General features: G+C 43.3%; 2 long non-coding RNA genes across 18 annotated transcripts in view; one reads left to right on the top strand and one right to left on the bottom strand.

Annotated features, from left to right (window-relative positions):
- Nucleotides 1-16,387, top strand: part of LOC309529640 — a 350,951-nt gene that overhangs the window by 328,098 nt on the left and 6,466 nt on the right. For 2 of the 17 annotated variants that reach the window (XR_014218235.1, XR_014218236.1), the window contains exon 1: nt 127-791. The exons of 5 other annotated variants lie outside the window; for them this stretch is intronic. This is a non-coding gene — a long non-coding RNA (uncharacterized lncRNA). 10 more of the 17 variants (XR_014218244.1, XR_014218241.1, XR_014218242.1 and 7 more) reach the window with 10 other exon arrangements.
- On the bottom strand, nt 954-7,789 carry LOC309529793. Its single transcript, XR_014218464.1, has 2 exons — nt 7,662-7,789; nt 954-1,339 (listed from the first exon to the last, which is right to left on the bottom strand). It is a non-coding gene; the product is annotated as an uncharacterized lncRNA (long non-coding RNA).

Below are 16,387 nucleotides of genomic sequence, written 5' to 3'. Positions count from 1 at the left end.
GTAATGACACTGGCCTATAGCTTCGATCAGGTCATCTAAATGGGGCATTGGATATGCATCCGCTTTAGTGGCACCGTTCAGCTTCCTATAATCCAGGCAAAATCTGATAGATCCATCAGGTTTGTCTAATAACACTATGGGTGCTGCCCAGCGGCTTTCCGAAGGGGTTATCATCCCTGCCTTCAGCGTCGCCCTTACCTCATTGCTAACTTTCCCCACATACTCTCCAGTTATTCTGTAGGGGTTGACAGCAATAGGCTTAGCATCCCCAGTGTCGATATGATGTATAACTCCTTTATAGCTCTACCTGGAGTGTTACTGAAAATGTCTTTATAATCTTGTAGGATCTGCTTAACCTCCACCTGCTGATTAAGGGTTAATGTAGGAGCTATCTTTATTTCTTGTAGATTGCATAATTGCTCCCCTCTCCCTTCCCAGCATGTTATATCGGCTTCATCTGATTTGTCTGCCTCAAAACAATTAACGAAATCAGCATCTTCTTTCTGTTCTTGGGCAAAACTATGTTTTTGGCTTTTTACAAAAGGGACTAGCAGGGCTTGGTTTTCTCCCCTCAGAGTTCTGTTCCTCAGCTCTGTCTCCTTGGGCAACAGTAGCATTCCCCTCAGCATCGGGTGACTGTTGAACCCCCTTGGAGAGAGTAACTGCAAAAGAACTCTGTGCATGCTCTAAGAGATCCCATCCGATCAGCACAGTAGTAGGAATCTCCTCAGAAAGAGCAACCTGCCACTTCCCTGACCAATCTTGGAATTTAATATGGATTTCTGCAACTGGTAATACCTCAGGGTGTTTAGAAATTCCTTTTAATTTCATAACTTTCCCTGGAATTATTTTGGTGGGACAAAATATGATCTCTGGGTGGACAGTAGTGACTTGAGACCCGGTGTCTTTTAACCCCAGAAATCTCTTCCCATCAATCCAAATATCTTCCTCAGCATTTTTAAAAAGAAGATTATCTTGTTTTATAGCATAGCAATGTGCCACTTTAGCCTCCACTACTTCAGCAGGCTTCGGCCTGTCCTGACTAGCTTGGCTCTCCTCAGCTTCTTGGATGCAAAAGGTTCTTCTCTGAGGGCTTATATTACCAGACTTTTCTCTTCCAGATCTACAATTAAATCTTTTGTGGCCAAATTTTCCACATCCCCAGCATTGAACTTCTTTGGGATTTGTATAGTTTGTTTTCCATCCTTTCTCCTCAGTGAGACTGGCGTTGGCTTGGGCCTTGTCATTTTGCCCTTTTGACAATGGCCTATCTCCCTTGTCTTTCTCTGAAGAGGGGTTTCCCTTTGCTCGTTGGAATTTATTTCTGTTAGTGTGGCATCTGAATATAGACTGCATTTTTAATCAAGGCATATATTGGCTTATATCTTGATCAGGTTCCTAAATTAAATGGGCTTAGATTTTCAAAAGTTTCATGCCAGGCAGACCAGCTGCTTAAGAAAACACTGGCAATGTTTTCCTCCTAGACAAAGGGGCCCCTTGATTTATAGCAGAAAACAATTCTCAAAGTCGTAAAAGCTGGAATTACAGACTGAGTGAGGACACTGACCCTACATGTTACAGAAGATAAAAAAGGCAGAGACCAAACATAATTAGGAATGGGTAAATAGTAAAATAAAACCGTTAACCATGAGCCACAGGACAAAAGGCCAAGAGCACATGGAAAACAAAGCAACTGGCTAGAGAAGGGGGGGAGTGTAAACAGGGGAAGAGGCTTTTTTCCTATTTTACTTTGAGGCTGTAAACTGTTTCTTCCTTTTTACTTTGAGGAAGTTTATCCTTCTAAAAAGCTATCTATGATAATGTATGAAATATGCTGGCTTAAATGTAATTATGCAAAGGATTTAAGAAATGCTAGATTTCATATAGTTGTAAGAGTTGTAATTAAGTCAGCCATCAGCCTAGCCCCCCTGTCAGACAGGAGACGCCAATCGAGCCCTCATGACAAATGGCTGTCAGACCTTTGTTTAAAGACCTCCAAAAGGAGATATTTCATTGATGATGCATGAGAATATGAACCCAAGGTCTCTGACATCTGTTCAAGATAAAATTTTAAAATTATTAACCATCTGTTTTGGAGGGCAAGGAAGGCAAGAGGTGAGCTGGTAATTAAGATTCCTTGTTGAGACACATGTAAGATATATTACTACTTATTTGTCATTTATAGATGTAACAATATATAGCTCTTTGTGTTCCATATAAGGACAGGAGGATATGGGTGTATCTTTTAGAATTGGTTATAGCAATCAGCCAATAGGAAATTCAACCAGGCTGATTGAACAGAGGCAGCCACAGGAGGAGCAAAGGGGGCTGGATTAAGGGAATATAAGTGCTGGCCATAATGGCAGGAGGGCAGGCCAGAGCTTGGTAACCATATACCACTGTGCCTCTCATTTATTTGTCTGACAAATAAATTATTATTTTAATTTCTCTGTTGCTGCGTTGAATATTTCATTCCAGCTAAGCGTTAACCACAAGCAGGGTGCTACATTTTATGGTGCCTGCGACTCGGATAAGTGGTCTGCTGGAACGCAGCCCCTTCGCCTTACTGGACAGGGTACAAGAGAGAAGACAACTGATTGCCTACCCAGCGCGCACTGGGAAATTTTTTTCCAGGGGAACGCAGCAGTCTCGTCTGTCTGATACCCTGCCCACTGACGGCGACGGACCGGGGGGAACCAGAGAAATAAACAGGGAACCAGCTAAGGGTAAGTGCACTAAGGGGTTTTGGCCCTCCAATTAATTGGGAGGAAGAGAAGTCCTGATCAAACTTCTGCGTCTCAGTAAAGGGGAACTGAGTACGCTAGGTGGCTGGGTACATCAGATGGTGATCTGGTGTAGGGAAAAGGGAAGATTGGGAGGTAGAGTATGGTTGAAGTATCTGGCGCATTGCATGTGTGAGAAAGTACAATGTGTAGCTGACCTAAGTGTGGAGTGAGTACTACTTCGTTTCCCAGTAAGGTGTGTGTGTGAGTGACTGAGTGGATACTTCACAGGGCCATACAATGGGAGTTGGGGGTTCAAAGGGGGGAAATACACCTCTTGAATGTATGTTAAATAATTTTAAGAAAGCCTTCTCAGGGGCATATGGAGTCAAAATGACGCCAGAGCGCCTGAGAACGTTATGTGAACTAGAATGGCCAAAACAAAATACTGGGTGGCCATCTCAAGGAACCTTTGATATAAATTTAGTAAGCAAACTTTGGTCTAACATCGCCAAAGAAACTGGAGGGTGCCCAGAACAATTTTCATATATAGATTCCTGGCTGAGCACATTAAATAAAAATCCTCCATGGATAAGGGAATGCAAAGTCCAACGATGCAAATTATTGGCTGTAAAAGCCAAAGCTAGGAAAGGAATCTTGCCAAATAAACTCAAACCCATTTTTTGAGGGACCAGAGGAAGAGGTGCTTCCACCTCCACCCTATGCTCCACATCGAAGGGAGCCTAATTCAAACCCTCCACCAGTTGTAACCCCAAGGCAAGAAAGTGGAACGAATAATGGGGGTGGAGTCACAGAACTTGATTCCTTGATAGATTATGATAAATATCTTCAGGAGGCATTGGAGTCCTATAATGAAGCCCAAGCAGAAGTGGTTATTCCACCTGTGAGTCCCAGTAGAACTCCATCTACAGTCTCCTTTAGTGGAACAACTAATTGCCCACCCCAAACCCCTGTACATCCAAGTCCTAGAGAATTATTACAGAAGTTACAGGGAGACCTTAATCGGTCAGCAAGCAATACAGCCAGGCGTATAAAGCTGCTAAAAGAACGCCTTGGGACAGATACCATCCCCTATGATTTGAGGCCCCTAGAGCAAAGCGAAGAGAAAGGTCACGTAGTAGCCCCTCTTAGAAGAGTATTTGATGCACTTGAGGAGCCTGTGCTGGTTAATGGGCAACCCGGACCACGGCCACCTCGAACTTCGATCCTCCAGTACATTCCATTCACAACTACGGATCTGATGAATTGGAAAACACCCCATCTTTCGCAGAAAAACCTCAGGCTATGATGGACTTGGTGACTTCAATAGTAAATACTCATAGTCCTACTTGGACAGATTGTCGCCAGCTCCTGAATACTCTCTTCACCACTGAGGAAAGGAGAGACATAATTGAAAAGGCACAGATATATTTGCGTGAGCAGGCCAGAGTGGGAAATATTTTTAATATTGACCGTCATCTCCAAGACAACTTTCCCTTGGAAGATCCTAATTGGGATCCAAACAATGCAATTCACCTGGCCAGGCTTACCACCTACCGCCAGACGCTTGTGCAAGGTATCTGCAGGGCATGCCAGAAGCCCACTAATATGTCTAAAGTCTCAGGAGGGTAGACGTGTTACCCATAACACTGTTTCGTGTTCGGTGCGCACCCACAAAAAGACTTAAGTTGTCACCTTTTGGGCTCCTGTATGGGAGGCCGCCCTCCTTTGTTCAGGATATTCCAACTGACCTCAAACAAATAGGAGACCATGCGACACAGGGACAAGTGCAATCTCTCTCCCGTGTTTTTGTCTCTCTCCCGTGTTTGTTTGTTTTTTTTTTTATCTTAACAGGTGGGCCCTCGAGCGCACGCCGTGCAGCATTGCCAAGCCGATTCATCAGTTCCAGGCTGGCATAGCATATGGGTGAAAGAGTGGAAACGTGATCCACTTGCACCTAAGTGGCGTGGACCTTACACCGTCTTGCTCTCTACTCCAACAGCGGTGAAGGTAGCTGAGGTGACCCCCTGGATTCATCACTCCCGTTTGAAGAAGTCCGAAGGCAGTTGGACGTGCAAAGGTGACCCCTCTAATCCTCTTAAACTGACTCTCTCCAAAAACCCCTGTATCTAGCCCTACCGGGAACGGGCTAGGTCACGGGCAACATTAGACGACCGGCCTGCTGCAGCCACAACCTGGAAGCTGGCTGACCTGCGCACGCCTGAAGCTTGAGGAGCATCTGAACCAGCGATTGTGAAAGGAAAGATTCTCTTATACAATTAATTGACTGCCCCCCCTTGTGGAACAATTATCAGAGATATTACACATTGGGGATCCTTGGGATATATGTTTTGGTCTTGGTGGTTCCCCATTTCTGTCACTGGGGGAATTATATTGGGACTAATATTTATTTGCTATCACAATAAGGTAATCTTTTGTGGAAGGAATGCATATGCTAGACATCAACATGATTTTATTATTAATCCTGATCCCTTGGGAAGGGGAAGGGTCCTTGAATCTGACCAAATTGACTAAATATGGATTCCGCTATGACCACAATATGTGGGTAGGCTTAGCTGAGATGGTAGCCAATGTTGCAAATAGGACCAATTGCCTTGTTTGCTCTCCTGGGCCAGATGATTCAGAGGGAGGTATGCCCTTATTACCAATACCATTAAATGCCATTGGTATGGTAAGCGAAATGCCACACCAAACAGAAGTACAGAATTTCCCCGGATGGAACTCAACTAAACCATTACGAGTTATACCTGTACAAGGGGAATTCTGTGTACATAAATCATCAGATGCAGCTGATTCTACCATGATAGGCTCTTCTCATTGTCACTATACTTGGGATAATATTAAGAATACCTGGGCACACGGTACTACCTATCGAACTCGGAATACCTTGCCCTGTGCACCTCTTTTTATTCATGCATGGAAAGTGGTATGGAACATAACTGTGACAGAGAAAGGCAATCTAACATACTGCACTGTGAACTCTATACCCCTTGTGATATTTCGCCTTATGCACTCCACATACCAAAACCCTCAGACTCGATGGTTGTGGTGGATATGTGGAGAATGGGCATACAAGAAACTCCCTTCCAAATGGAGTGGGACTTGTTTCCTGGGATGGGTATTACCACCAATGTGGATTATGCCCACTAGTTCAGCTAAGCGAACACGAAGAAACGCTGATATTTCTCATATAGCAGGAGGAAGTACCCAAAGTTGGAGCGGTACTGATGATTGGCCACCAGAGCGCATTATAGCCTATTATGATCCTGCCTCCTGGAATCCTGGTGAGCTCATACAAGGGGCACGGGATCCTATTTATAATCTAAACAGAATAATTCGATTGCAAGCAGTAGTGGAACTTGTAACCAATGTAACGGCCCAGAGTTTGAGACTTATTGCATAACAGCTGGATGAAAGTAGAGCCGCCATTTTGCAGCTGAAAATGGGAATGGATTATGTACTTGCCAAGCAGGGAGGCCTATGTGGAGTCTTGAACTTGACAGGGAATGCCTGTTGCTTTAACATTTCTGATAATGGTGAGGCAATCCGTGTGTTGGCCACAAAGATGGAAAGTATAGTACATGTCCCAGTACAAACATGGGAAGGATGGGATATGGGATGGCTCACCAATTGGTTACCTAATGTCACAGGACTCAAAGGGATACTATTGTCTTGCTTGTTTTTCTTGACGGTAGTAGTGATGGTTTTATGTATGATGCCATGTATCATTTCATGTTTTAGAAGTACAATTAGCAAGATGATTTCGAATGAAACTCTACCTCATATCATGGCCCTATACAGAGCTTTACCTCAGGAATATGATGAAGATCAAGCTATCAAGGACGCTTGGTAGCAAGGTCCTTGAGCTTGAAAGGGGGGAATGTGGCATCTGAATATAGACTGCATTTTTAATCAAGGCATATATTGGCTTATATCTTGATCAGGTTCCTAAATTAAATGGGCTTAGATTTTCAAAAGTTTCATGCCAGGCAGACCAGCTGCTTAAGAAAACACTGGCAATGTTTTCCTCCTAGACAAAGGGGCCCCTTGATTTATAGCAGAAAACAATTCTCAAAGTCGTAAAAGCTGGAATTACAGACTGAGTGAGGACACTGACCCTACATGTTACAGAAGATAAAAAAGGCAGAGACCAAACATAATTAGGAATGGGTAAATAGTAAAATAAAACCGTTAAACTTGAGCCACAGGACAAAAGGCCAAGAGCACATGGAAAACAAAGCAACTGGCTAGAGAAGGGGGGGAGTGTAAACAGGGGAAGAGGCTTTTTTCCTATTTTACTTTGAGGCTGTAAACTGTTTCTTCCTTTTTACTTTGAGGAAGTTTATCCTTCTAAAAAGCTATCTATGATAATGTATGAAATATGCTGGCTTAAATGTAATTATGCAAAGGATTTAAGAAATGCTAGATTTCATATAGTTGTAAGAGTTGTAATTAAGTCAGCCATCAGCCTAGCCCCCCTGTCAGACAGGAGACGCCAATCGAGCCCTCATGACAAATGGCTGTCAGGCCTTTGTTTAAAGACCTCCAAAAGGAGATATTTCATTGATGATGCATGAGAATATGAACCCAAGGTCTCTGACATCTGTTCAAGATAAAATTTTAAAATTATTAACCATCTGTTTTGGAGGGCAAGGAAGGCAAGAGGTGAGCTGGTAATTAAGATTCCTTGTTGAGACACATGTAAGATATATTACTACTTATTTGTCATTTATAGATGTAACAATATATAGCTCTTTGTGTTCCATATAAGGACAGGAGGATATGGGTGTATCTTTTAGAATTGGTTATAGCAATCAGCCAATAGGAAATTCAACCAGGCTGATTGAACAGAGGCAGCCACAGGAGGAGCAAAGGGGGCTGGATTAAGGGAATATAAGTGCTACATTAGTCCCCCACACTTTCCCGCCAAAACTCGGTTCATTAAACCTATGGTCCCTTATTTCGTTTATTTGGTCAGCTAGGTTAGCGGCTTCTTGAAGTGATTGAGGGTGTCTTTCCTTTATAAGATATTTTAATCGGTCTCCGACATTTGAGAATAAATTACAGCTAATGACCCACTCACTGATCCTGGCTCTAAGGATCGTCATCTTGTCCTCATCTTTCACTTGAAAGTCTTGACAAGCTCTTTCAAATGATATAATGAAAGCCTCAGGGCAATCTTTTTCCTTAAACTCAGGAAAGCGCTTTAAATCTACCTTCACTTGAGTTGGACTACTGGTGTTATTACTATTATTTTGATTCTCCATAGCTGCTAATTCCAGTTTCCTCATTTCCAACTGAAATTGCATTCTTTCCCTCTCACTTTCAGCCCTAATTCTTTCGCTCTCCTGCTCAGCCTTAAGTCTTTCACTCTCCTTCTCAGCCTTAAGTCTTTCGCTCTCAGCTTTAATTCTTTCTATTTCTTGTGCAGATCTAATCTTTTCTAATTCCAATTTATATTCTTGTTCTAACTTCCATTTTACAAATCCTTCAGTGAATTTTGGATCTCCTGCCTCAGGTTTGATATTAGTTACATTTTCTAAACTCTGCTCTACTCTCTGAGGATTTCCATTCTCCTCTCCTTCAGAGCTTTCATAAGTTGTTTCCCTCACAGGGTTTCTTATATTTTTGGGTGGCATATTGTGTGAGTGAGAATTATCAATTAATTAACAAAATACGGGAAATTTCCTCTCAGTACTGTTCTTTCTGGCTAGGCTTCTCTCAAGACTCTGGTCCCAAAGGTCTGCTATGGGTTTTCTCTCTAACCCTTCAAGCTCTACTTCCTCTGACCATGAGCCTAAACCCTCTACCAGAACAGACTTTGAGCTCTCTTTCTCTTTGTTATCTTGGCTTCGCTGATCAGAAGGTCGGTGGTTCGAATCCCTGCAACGGGATGAGCTCCCGTTGCTCGGTCCCTGCTCCTGCCAACCTAGCAGTTCGAAAGCACGTCAAAGAAAAGTAGATAAATAGGTACCACTCTGGTGGAAAGGTAAACGGTGTTTCCGTGCACTGCTCTGGTTTGCCAGAAGCGGCTTAGTCATGCTGGCCACATGACCCGGAAGCTGTATGCCACCTCCCTCGGCCAATAAAGCGAGATGAGCGCCACAGCCCCAGAGTCGGCCACGACTGGACGTAATGGTCAGGGGTCCCTTTACCTTAAGTAAGTAAGTAATTAAGTAAATGTCTTAGTCATCCTCTACGGTGGAAAGGAGAAGGAAAAGGACAGGCTGGCCAATTATTGTTGTGAAAGGTGCTCTTCGTTCAGATAACCGCAAGGGTCCAGCCAAGATTTATTTTAGGGGGGGCTATGAAGTTGTGCCTCCATTTCATGCTCTTCTGAATGAACTTTCCTTTCACTTGTGGACCATGGTATTTGTGCTCCCTCTACACAGGATTTGGCCTGTTACAAACCGATTATATCTGCCTCCTGTTGATGATGTCCTGCTGTCTTTCTTCACAGACATTGGGAGCTCTCCACCACTGTATAATTGTTGCAGAAGGGAACTTCTGCTTGGCAAATGAGAATCAAACAAGTGTCCAGAGGAAAGTATTATTTCTTCTCCCCGCACCATGCCCCTCTTGTAGCATTTTTTTGATCAATCAATTTCAGGAGCCTCTGATCTGAGTAGCTTTAGGCTACCACCCTAAATGAACATCCCTTCTCGGATTTAGGGAAAGGGAGCCAGTGAACTGAGAAAATAGTTTCATAAAGTAAAACTTGGAAAACTTTTATGATGCCTGCTAACATGAACAACAGGTTTCTTTACAAGTTGATGATCATTTATCTGATTCCAGTTTAACCTCCTTTAATATAGCATTTGTCTGCTATATCCATTTGGGTTTTCCATTAAACCTTTATTATTTCCTCCATTATGTAAAAACTGCTTCGATACAAACTCATCTCTCCTCCCTCCCTCTTCCCATCCATGTCTTAGAGCCATTCTATTCCTTCAGAAACAGAATTAACCAAAACAAAACTCATTGTAGTCATTATGGAAGATCAGCTTTATTTCTGTTAATTCATTATTATATATAATTTATTGCATTAGCCGTGTGGCCATAGCATAATATACATTGAGATAACAACATAAAATAGGGGTGGGGAGGTAAAGGTAGATAGTCATTATGTAGGTTGATTATACAGCCTGCAAGATTTACAGTTGTCTTAATTAGGTTTTTCATTAATTAAACAACCACTGGCAGTACAAAGTATTTCTAATGCAACCTTTTTATTACACAGAATGTCATTTTGATAGAGCAGAGAGTACTAGCTACCTGTTCCATTAGTTACACAAAGCATCAATTACTTAGGTGGTCCCTGAATACATCGTCCTTTGATTGCAAGCTTAATTGGTTGCGCAGCCAGTTGTTTTCATACTTTGTCCATTGCAAAAGACACCTATGGCAGAATCAGCCTAGGGCGGCACTTCCCGTTTTGCCCCAAATGGCAGCCCAAAATCAGTGCTGATGATACTGGTGCTTCTCCTCCACTGGCAGAAGCAGCTGGGCAGGAGGGTCACCCATGGGCATTCTGCCTGGTTGGGGGCTTCTGCCACCTGGAGCAGCGTCCTCACCTGCCTCAAGGCTCTGGGATCAGCCCTGTCTTTGGTTGCTTTGCTCTGTGAGGTTTTGCCAGTTCTTCTTGGTCGAATTCTTCAATCACATGGCATTTGATTGTTTAGATTAATATGCAGTTTCATCTATTGTTTATCTCAGTGGAAAGGGATCATCATAACTGTCCATCCTAAAACTTCAATATCTGCTGGACATTTGCTCAGTGTGATCTTCTCCCCTCCATCTTGTTTGAATAGCTGAGGATTAAAAGGTACAGGACCCTTGACAGTTAAGTCCAGTCGCAGACAACTCTGGAGTTGCGGCGTTCATCTTGCTTTCCTGGTTGAGGGAGCCTACGTTTGTCCGCAGACAGTTTTTTTGCGTCATGTGGCCAGCATAACCAACCCGCTTCTGGTGAAATCAGAGCAGTGCACGGAAACACCGTTTATCTTCCCACCGGAGTGGTACCTATTTATCTACTTGCATTTTTTGTTGTAATTTCGAACTGCTAGGTTGCCAGGAGCTGGGACCGAACAACGGGAGCTCACCATATAACGGAGATTTGAACTGCCAACATTTTGATTGGCAAGCCCAAGGCTCAGTGGTTTAGACCACAGCGCACCTGTGTCTGTTAGCTGAGGATTAGGTTCCATATATTCCTTGCAAAGGGTTCCATACTCAGTTTCAAGCACCTTGCGCATGAAAGCACCAGGCCTGAGCATGAAAGCTCAAATGAAACCTCAAAGCAGAGAAAGTTCACTCATAGGCCTTTGGATGTTTCTGATCTGGAGATCCCATCACCCATGATTTTTAGTCACAAATAACAGGGACTCCAAGGAGCGCAGGACAGAAGAGTGAAGCGGCTTCAGAAACAGGGTTGGGAAGGGGGGAAGGGGGCTTAGTCATCTTCAAGGGTGGAAAGGAGAAAGGAAAGGAGAGGCTGGCCAATTATTATGGGGTGCAGAGAGAACATGGCAGGTGGAGCAGGCAGAGAAGCAGAGCTCCTCATGTTTGAAAATATTTTTGTAAGTTGCTTTGAGTCTAGTTAGAAAAAGGTGTTTTAGAAAAAGGATGGACTTGAATTTTTTATTTTTTTTTAAGAACTATTTGAAGCTATTACTACTACCAGTGCTATTTCCTGGGGGGATGCAGGCGTGCGCATACCCCTAAACATTTTTTTAATCTAAGTTTGGCCAGATTGAGGAGCTGTATTTCAATATGAGTAGGAAAATGAGAGTACCCCTAAACATTTTTTAGGGGGGGGGGAGAACTGATTACTACTAAGAATAATCATTGTGGGAGGCGAGCATGTGAAAAGTGTCCTTCCTTCAGCTAATTGCAAAGGTTCAGCAATGCAATGGGGACAGGTGAGGGGTGAGTCATTTACCTGGGGGATACATCCCCCGGGCACTGCCTATGTGGGGCATTGCATCCTCAGCATAAATGTTTCGTTTGAATCAAGCTATCTCGCTCTGAAACATGAATACAGCACATCTGAATGTTTGTGATCTTACTTCTGTGGAAACTGCTATGACTGACCGAATGCAGGAATGCCTTTCCAGAGGCACGTGATTTTGGCAACATTCTCGTCCACGTCAGCCTAAGTCACAATGTCCCAAAGAAATTAAAATTATGGAATCTGCTTCTCCCTCCCAGCCCTCTCTTGGCAACCTTCGGGGCTCCATTTGACTGAAAAGACGGCATTCGGCTTTGCCACCACAATTCATCCTGAGCCATGAAGATCCTTCACCTGTGCTTGGCAGTTCTCTCTTTGCTGCTCCTGGTTCTTTGAACCAAATCGGTATCATTTGACTTCCTTCCTCCTTCTAAAGCACGTCAAAGAAAAGTAGATAAAACTTGGAAAACTTTTATGATGCCTGCTAACATGAACAACAGGTTTCTTTACAAGTTGATGATCATTTATCTGATTCCAGTTTAACCTCCTTTAATATAGCATTTTTCTGCTATATCCATTTGAGTTTTCCATTAAACCTTTATTATTTCCTCCATTATGTAAAAACTGCATCAATACAAACTCATCTCTCCTCCCTCCCTCTTCCCTCCATTCTGTGTCTTAGAGCCATTCTATTCCGTCAGAAACAGAAATAAGCAGTTGTCATAGTTAGGTTTTTCATTAATTAAACAACCACTGGCAGTAGAAAGTATTTCTAATGCAACCTTTTTATTACACAGAATGTCATTTTGATAGAGCAGTGAGTACTAGCTACCTGTTCCATTCCTTACACAAAGCATCAATTACTTAAGTGATCCCTGAATACATCGTCCTTTGATTGCAAGCTTAATTGGGTGCACAGCCAGTTGTTTTCATACTTTGTCCATTGCAAAAGACACCTATGGCAGAATCAGCCTAGGGCAGCACTTCCCGTTTTGCCCCAAATGGCAGCCCAAAATAAGTGCTGATGGTACTGGTGCTTCTCCTCCACTGGCAGAAGCAGCAGGGCAGGAGGGGCACCCATGGGCATTGTGCCTGGTTGGGGGCTTCTGCCACCTGAAGCAGCGTCCTCACCTGCCTCAAGGCTCTGGGATCAGCCCTGTCTTTGGTTGCTTTGCTCTGTGAGGTTTTGCCAGATCCACATGGTCTAATCCTTAAATCACACGGTATTTGCATGTTTAGATTAATATTCAGTTTCATCTATTGTTTATCTCAGTGGAAAGGGATCACCATAACTGTCCCTCCTAAAACTTCAATGGCTGCTGGGCATTTGCTCACTGTGATCTTCTCCCCTCCATCTTGTTTGAATAGCTGAGGATTAAAAGGTAAATGTAAAGGACCCCTGACAGTTAAGTCCAGTTAAAAAAGGAAAAAGGATGATGATGATGATGATGATGATGATGATGATGATGATGATTGCAAGAATGAGAAAAAGGGCAAGAGAGCATGTGAAGATTGCCCTTCCTTCAAGTAAGCAAAGAGTCCATCATTTCACCTTTGAAATCTCCTTGCCCTGCATGTCCCACTCAACCTCTTCAATCAATGGACTTGAATCTTTTTTTCTGGAAGAACTGTTTGAAGCTCTTTGAACTGTTTGAAGCTGGAAGAACTGTTTAAGTCCAGTCACAGACGACTCTGGGGTTGCGGCGGTCATCTCGCATTACTGGCCGAGGGAGCCGATGTTGGTCCGCAGACAGTTTTTCTGGGTCATGTAGCCAGCATGACTAAGCCGCTTCTGGCGACATCAGAGCATCACACAGAAACACCGTTTCCCTTTAACCCGGAGCGGTACCTATTTATCTACTTGCACTTGGACGTGCTTTCGAACTGCTAGGTTGCCAGGAGCTGGGACTGAACAAGGGGTGCTCACCCTGTAATGGAGATTTGAATTGCCAACATATATATATATATATATATACATATACATATATATATATATATATATATATATATATATATATATATATATGCTTTCGTAGATTTTCACGGGTATAGGAATGTAGGTTTTGGTGTCTTCGGGTGTCTTCCCGTGTAAGAGTCAGGGTGTCTGGGCGACGTTTCGACGAGGTCTCACTCGTCATCTTCAGGCTGGTGCTTTCGGCTTCTTGTTACTGGAACAGAGCAGGATTTGGTGTTTGAGTTCCTATAAATACTGTAGAGGGGTGTGGTTTATAGCCTCCAACATTCTGGTCAGAGAGGAAGTTCCTAGATTAGTATGTCTTTTCTTCTTTTGTTCCTTAATGCTTGAGGGATATCTTGAGTGATTTCATGAGTGATATTCTGAATACCACTTAGGTGGGTCATTGAGTGTGGATTAGTTGCTAAAGTTTTCGTGTCTTGACCTTTTGAGCTTGTGAAGAGTTTTTCTGAGAAGATGGCTGTGCTGCATTTAGTTTTGCTTTGGCTTGGCTTCGTGTATAGGGGCGAGCTGTGATTTTGTGCCCTGTGCCAGCCGGATCTGTGTAGGGATTGTAGGGGGGTGCAGTATCCGGAGGTGCCACTATAGTTTGGCTACTGGATGGAGTCTGTAATTTGTATGTGGAGAGGGTCTGGGTTTGGGTCTGGTGTGGTTGATTGGTGACGGCGTTCTGTGTGCCTTTGGTTCTGGTGTCGGTTTTTGTGGGGAGGGCTAATTTCCAGATGTCTGGCAGGCGGGACGTGTCGTCACGTTTGTTCATGTTGTGAGGGTGTTTCTCTATCTCGATGGCTTCCATGATTATTCTCTTGTGTTGATGTTCCATGTTAAAGAGCAATTTGGAATCTGCAAAATTAATTTCGTGTCCTGTTTCTTTCATGTGTTGGAAAAGAGAGGAAGTTTTTTCTTCTTTTTTGACGGCATTCTTGTGTTCTGCGATACGTGCATTTATTCGTCTGTTTGTTTGTCCAATGTACGTGGCTGGGCAGACTTTGCAGGGTATTTCATAGACCCCTTGATTTTCCAGCTGGATTTTGTCTTTCGGGTTTCTGAGGATATTGGCTATTTTTTGGTTGGTGCAGAAGGCTGTTTTGATATTGTGTTTATGGAGGATTTTGCTAATTTTGTCTGTAGTGCCCTTGATATAAGGAAGGAGGGCCATGCCATTGTTTTCTTCTGTGTCTTGGTTTTTAGGGGGTGTTTCTTTTTGGATTAGCTTCGTAACTCTGTTTTGCTGGTATCCATTGGCGATTAACACATTTGAGAGATTCTGTAACTCAGTTGTCAAGTGGTCTTTGTCAGCCAGGCGTTTGGTTCTGGAGATGAGAGTTTTGGCTACGGAGTTTATTTGTGCAGGGTGGTGGTGTGATTGTGCATGTAAGTAGCGGTTGGTGTGTGTGTGTGCATGTAAGTAGCGGTTGGTGTGTGTGTGTGCATGTAAGTAGCGGTTGGTGTGTGGAAAAAAACACACACCAACCGCTACTTACATGCACAATCACACCACCACCCTGCACAAATAAACTCCGTAGCCAAAACTCTCATCTCCAGAACCAAACGCCTGGCTGACAAAGACCACTTGACAACTGAGTTACAGAATCTCTCAAATGTGTTAATCGCCAATGGATACCAGCAAAACAGAGTTACGAAGCTAATCCAAAAAGAAACACCCCCTAAAAACCAAGACACAGAAGAAAACAATGGCATGGCCCTCCTTCCTTATATCAAGGGCACTACAGACAAAATTAGCAAAATCCTCCATAAACACAATATCAAAACAGCCTTCTGCACCAACCAAAAAATAGCCAATATCCTCAGAAACCCGAAAGACAAAATCCAGCTGGAAAATCAAGGGGTCTATGAAATACCCTGCAAAGTCTGCCCAGCCACGTACATTGGACAAACAAACAGACGAATAAATGCACGTATCGCAGAACACAAGAATGCCGTCAAAAAAGAAGAAAAAACTTCCTCTCTTTTCCAACACATGAAAGAAACAGGACACGAAATTAATTTTGCAGATTCCAAATTGCTCTTTAACATGGAACATCAACACAAGAGAATAATCATGGAAGCCATCGAGATAGAGAAACACCCTCACAACATGAACAAACGTGACGACACGTCCCGCCTGCCAGACATCTGGAAATTAGCCCTCCCCACAAAAACCGACACCAGAACCAAAGGCACACAGAACGCCGTCACCAATCAACCACACCAGACCCAAACCCAGACCCTCTCCACATACAAATTACAGACTCCATCCAGTAGCCAAACTATAGTGGCACCTCCGGATACTGCACCCCCCTACAATCCCTACACAGATCCGGCTGGCACAGGGCACAAAATCACAGCTCGCCCCTATACACGAAGCCAAGCCAAAGCAAAACTAAATGCAGCACAGCCATCTTCTCAGAAAAACTCTTCACAAGCTCAAAAGGTCAAGACACGAAAACTTTAGCAACTAATCCACACTCAATGACCCACCTAAGTGGTATTCAGAATATCACTCATGAAATCACTCAAGATATCCCTCAAGCATTAAGGAACAAAAGAAGAAAAGACATACTAATCTAGGAACTTCCTCTCTGACCAGAATGTTGGAGGCTATAAACCACACCCCTCTACAGTATTTATAGGAACTCAAACACCAAATCCTGCTCTGTTCCAGTAACAAGAAGCCGAAAGCACCAGCCTGAAGATGACGAGTGAGACCTCGTCGAA

This window comes from Podarcis vaucheri, assembly GCF_965113315.1.
Source record: "Podarcis vaucheri genome assembly, chromosome: 3".
In the NCBI taxonomy this organism is placed as follows: Eukaryota; Metazoa; Chordata; class Lepidosauria; order Squamata; family Lacertidae; genus Podarcis; species Podarcis vaucheri.
Note: the sequence above shows the minus strand (reverse complement) of the source record. Positions and strands in the feature narration are given on the sequence as shown.